The following is a 5,568-nucleotide window of genomic DNA, read 5'->3' as shown; positions in this document are numbered from 1 at the left end:
GAATAATGCAAGTTCATTCATCGACGTACGTCATTCATCCATGTTAATGTCACGTCTTTTTTTTGTCAGATTAATCATAAAGTTGTTAGACTTCCCTGGTAAACTTAATTCATCTTCAAATTATTGTTTGACTTCCCATATCAGCATAGACTCTTTCAAAATACCTAAAATAAATATATGAATTTAACAGATGACACGAATTTATCATAAATAAAAGGGCAACGAGTTCTTTGAACCTGAATATGAATAACAAATAATGAAAATATAAAGTTTAGCATTGCCGGGAAATTTGGATAATTGACAGTGATTGACAGTCACACAGGATGTGATACATTTCAAAGGGAAGGTCAAACCCATCCCTATATGGAATGCATGAACTATAAATAACACCCAATAATAGCCATTACATTTCAATCAGTTAAGTGGCTGAGCAATGGGCTGGTTGAAAAGGCAATCGCACCTGATACAGAAAACAAGCGAAGTTTTAAATGGCAGTACCTGAAGCTGCCTTCATCGAACTAATGAGAGAATATATTTTTTAAAGGAATAAAACATCTGGATTGCCATTCTTTAGGAAGGGTAAGAGATACTGTACTATGAATAAAAAAAATTATAAAAACAACATTTGGCCAAAACAATTTTACCGATTCTTATATAAAGAAATAAAAACTACAGAGAGCTTCTATTATCTTATTATCTTATTCAAATAAAAAGTTTTATCAGTTTTTTGCTCCTCTTTGTTTGCCTATCAGTAATAAAAAAAATAAGATTACCTAAATTGAAATAAGTTATGGAATTCCACATCTCGGTTTTCTTTCCATGCAACATAAACAGAGATATGGAATGAGCCATTCGTAAACCAGGATCTCATTAATTTTCATCAACAGCCTGTTGGCATGAGAGAGAGAGAGAGAGAGAGAGAGAGAGAGAGAGAGAATAAACACACCATTCTGTCCTTGTAGCGCCAGTTATGAATATATGAATTTCTGATTAAATTGTGAGACCAGCGCCTGATGCTGGGTAAATAAAGTTTTCAGAATGACTGAGCCTTACGAAACGGCGTAAAAAAATTGAATTTTTATTTCTTTTGGTGCTAATCTTGTCCCGAAGCTCTTTATTTTTTCCAGACGGGGTGATTTTATGCTTCATTGTTTCATTTTAAATACATGTTGGTCTGTTTCAACATCCTAATAGTGTCTTATAGGGCATCTTAATCTGCCTGTTTGGCTTCGAAGTAGATGTAAACAGCACAGCATCATGGCATTTTCTTTTTCGGATAAATTATTCCGATATTTCCACTCATCACATAATTTACGCTCATTTAAATAAATAGAAAAGATCCGCAAAGAATGGAGAAAATTTATCAACAGATAGTCAAGACATTTTTATACTTATTCCACAGCGTTAAATCATTCCAGTCAATATATGAAACATCAAAGGCACTCTTATATAATTTTCTATTTCTTGTTGCATATTCCATCAAATTAATTTCAATATAAAATCTGTAAAGTCCATGACATGTTTAAAACTAGTCCAACAAGAATGCAGATAAAAAAATACACTAAGCCTCTTCTGGTATTTTTTTCTCAAAGAAAAAATTAAGCAGGATGACAATGAATAAAATGAAAAACTTCGTTAACAAAGTGTCTTTTAAAATCTCTCTCTCTCTCTCTCTCTCTCTCTCTCTCTCTCTCTCTCTCTCTCTCTCAGCTTTCACTTTAACTTCCAGCAGACATCCATGAATGAAGGTCAATTTCACAGCTTGTAAATCATGAAATGAAAGCTGTCTTGACGACCTACAGAGCAGTAGCTGTTGCTAGCAGAGAGACGAAGGAACCATATTTATGTATTTATTTAATATTTTGTTGTTTTGTTCTCAGTTTTCAATACAGATGACACAGTGAACAAGGTTGTGTTAATTTACATTAATTTGTTCAAACAATATAGTCGTAATGTGTGTATATATATATATATATATATATATATATATATATATATATATATATATATATATAGTGTTAGTATAGAACAATATATATATATATATATGAGGACTTATAAAAAGTACTTTTGTGCTTCAAGTTTTTATATATATACATAAACATACATAGAGAGAGAAGAGAGAGAGAGAGAGAGAGAGAGAGAGAGAGAGAGAGAGAGAGAGAGAGCGTCCAGGCGTTTGTAAAATTAGGACATTATGTGAAGTTATATACCGTAGATATGAGGACTTATAAAAACACTTTTGTGCTTCAGGTTTTATATGCCTTTGACAGTCAGGTTTCCAAATTTATAACAGAAAAGCGGAGAATGAAAGACAGGCCTAAAAACGGCTTTATGCGTTTAGGAGGAGGTTGAATATGCCGTTCCGTATATTTCTCTCTTCGTTATTTAAAATTTTTAGTGTTATGGGGCATGTAGCTTTATGTGGCGACAGTTATTATTGGAGAGAGAGAGAGAGAGAGAGAGAGAGAGAGAGAGAGAGAGAGAGAGAGAGAGAGCCAGAAACTAAAATAATAAAATGGAGGGAAAATTGGGTTGTTCAAGGTATCTTTTTTTTCCTAAATCATTCATGACATGTTATCAGGAATGGTGTTATATCACATAATAAAAATTACCTTCTTGTAAAATATATCTTCAGTGTGGGGAGATTCTCAGGATCTTGACATAGTTGTATATTTTTGGAAATATTTTTAATGTAAGTGTATATATTTATTAAATTTAATACACATGAAATATTAATAATCCATAGGTTGAGTCATCTCTAGAATTTATTAATATTGTAAGTCAGAAAAGTATGAAAAATTATAATTAAGAACATTTGTGACCCTTAGTTCATAAATATCGCTGACATAATTTTGTCATGTAAATAGAATGTAATATCAAGTGTGAGAAGAATTCGTCAGTACCAACAAACTTCCCAGTTATAAGTCTTACATATGAAATAAGATGACGTCGTATTTTGAATAAGACCTTTATTTCAGTAGCAAATATTTCATAATCAGTTTAATGTTCCTGAAATTTAGCTTCAGTGGAAGCGATTTTAATGTATTCTATATGTTAGAAAGTTGAATGGTAAAGTATATCTTGACGCGCATCTCTAATCAGAAATATTCTTGTGCCAACAGATGCTTGGTTATTTTTTCATCTCCGATGCAGACTGCATTGATTGCCCAATAACAGACAGCAATATCCGTGACGTAAATACACGTTATCTCCATTCAGACAAATCTGTCATCAAGGGCAGGTATTTTACCAACGATTCTATTTGCTCTGAATAAGCCATTCAGTATTCTGTGTCAAATTTTTCTCTTTCATGCTTGTGTAGTCAGAATCCTTCTTTTGCATTTTGTTTACCCTATTTTAATGTTTGTTTGGACACTAACAGCTTTTGTCAATATGTTTTCAAATATTTTAGAGATTGAGGAATCTAAACGTAAAGACTAATAGCCACAGACTTTCAGTCAGCTTTACATTGATAAAAATATTATCACCCATCGGGAACGCTAGCAGACTGATTCGTAAAACTTTAATTTTCACTGTCTTAAGATGATGAGCATATTTTAATATATTAGACAAAGGAGTTGGCATTTTTTGTTCAAGTATGCCTTCAGTGTTTTACGGGCTGTTATTATTAATGTGGATGCCAGAAAAAAAATAGACGAAAAGGAAATTTGAATTCTAAGAAAGCTTCCACAAAGAACAAAAAGCAAGGGAGGAGAAGTATCATGTTTCATTATATATATATATATATATATATATATATATATATATATATATATATATATATATATATATATATATATATATATATATATATATATATATATACAATATATAGATATAGATAGATAAATACATACATACATATACATACATGGATAAGTAGATAGATAAGATAGATAGATACACATATACCTGGATAAATAAATAGATAAATAGATAGGTAGTTACATACATACATACATGGATAAGTAGATAAGTAGATAGATAGATAGATATCTCTCCCATACATGTGCCTGCCAACGCTAATGATGCTTTTATGGCGACCGTTACCTGCCATTTCTGATAATGTGTGTGAGCCAACGATCGCTTCATATATCATGAGCGGCATCAAGTCTCGTAAGGGAAGTCTTTCTGACATTACACCAGAGGATAAGAGAAAACACTATTATGGTGTTAGCAGGTCAGTCACCCTTTTACTTTTGGCAAAAGGTGGAGATGTTTTAGAAAGTTGCACGCTGAATAGTGCATTAATATCAGGTTTGACTATGTAAATTCTTGCATAAATAACGTTGCCCTGCCATTCTCTTGACATCTGTCATTTTTTAGATTACAGTAATGCAACTATTTTTCTCAGGAATTGTCTCGGATTGGAAATCGACGTGCTCAGCATGAAGTTAGTTTTGTTCTACTATTCCATCCTTATTTCTTGATTTAATAAGTTCTTTCATACTTCTTTTATGCAATTTATTAGGTCCCATTACCATACTTTGTTTTATTGAAGCAGGTATCAACATTCATGTGCTATCAATAAGGAAGTGTCACTATCTTTTCATATATTTTATATACTTTTTTCCAGCGGTAATATGTTTTTATGAATAGATAACACAACGTATAAACTTAAAAGTCATTGTCTATTGATATAACATTTGATATTCGTTCTTAGATCATATTTTTGTTAGTTTTTAGCTTTCTGTAGAAGAAAACTACCGTGCCAGCTTTGTCCGTCCGCCCGTACTTTTCCTGTTCGCCCACAGATCTTAAAAACTAATGAGGCTAGAGGGCTGCAAATTGGTATGTTGATCATCCACTCTCCAATCATCAAACATAGCAAATTGCAGACCTCTAGCCTCAGTAGTTTTGATTTTATTTAAGGTTAAAATTAGCCATAATCGTGCTTCTGGCAACGATATAGGGCAGGCCACCATCGGAACGTAGTTAAAGTTTCATGGGCCGCGGCTCATACAGCGTTATACCGAGACCACCGAAAGATAGATCTATTTTCGGTGGCCATGATTATAAGCTTTACAAAAAAAACTCGATTGCGCCGAAGTAACTTCGGCGCATTTTCTACTTGTTATTTTTAAATTTATATAAACCATATTAGAATAATCTTTACTTTTAAGTACAGTATATACATTATGAAAAATCCCTCCGTGTAGGTGTCAAAACTGGTGATATTGTTTGAGAATCTACGTGAAGTAAATTTCACAAGGTGTTTTTTAAAAAGTCTGATTTTATATATATAAAAATAGAAAATAAACGGTCCACGTTTATTGGAAGATTGTTTTCAAGGATAAGTCGGGGTAATCCAAGAGAAATTAGAATATGAAGCTAAAAATAATTTCTAGGATTTTTCCAGTGCCAACTTCTGGCAGGGTAACTCTGTGGCTTTATTATAAAAATTGAATGAAATTCCTGAAGTAACAGAAGTTGAAACTAATGTTATTAGAAAGGAAAAAGCGTAAATGAAAATGAACTATTAAGGACAGCGTGATATTTTCACTGGGCTGTATGGGTTTCATCTTTACACGGTACGTAAGTATTCATATGTAAATTGGCGTCTTT

This window comes from Macrobrachium rosenbergii, chromosome 10, assembly GCF_040412425.1.
Source record: "Macrobrachium rosenbergii isolate ZJJX-2024 chromosome 10, ASM4041242v1, whole genome shotgun sequence".
Lineage (NCBI taxonomy): Eukaryota > Metazoa > Arthropoda > Malacostraca > Decapoda > Palaemonidae > Macrobrachium > Macrobrachium rosenbergii.
Note: the sequence above shows the minus strand (reverse complement) of the source record.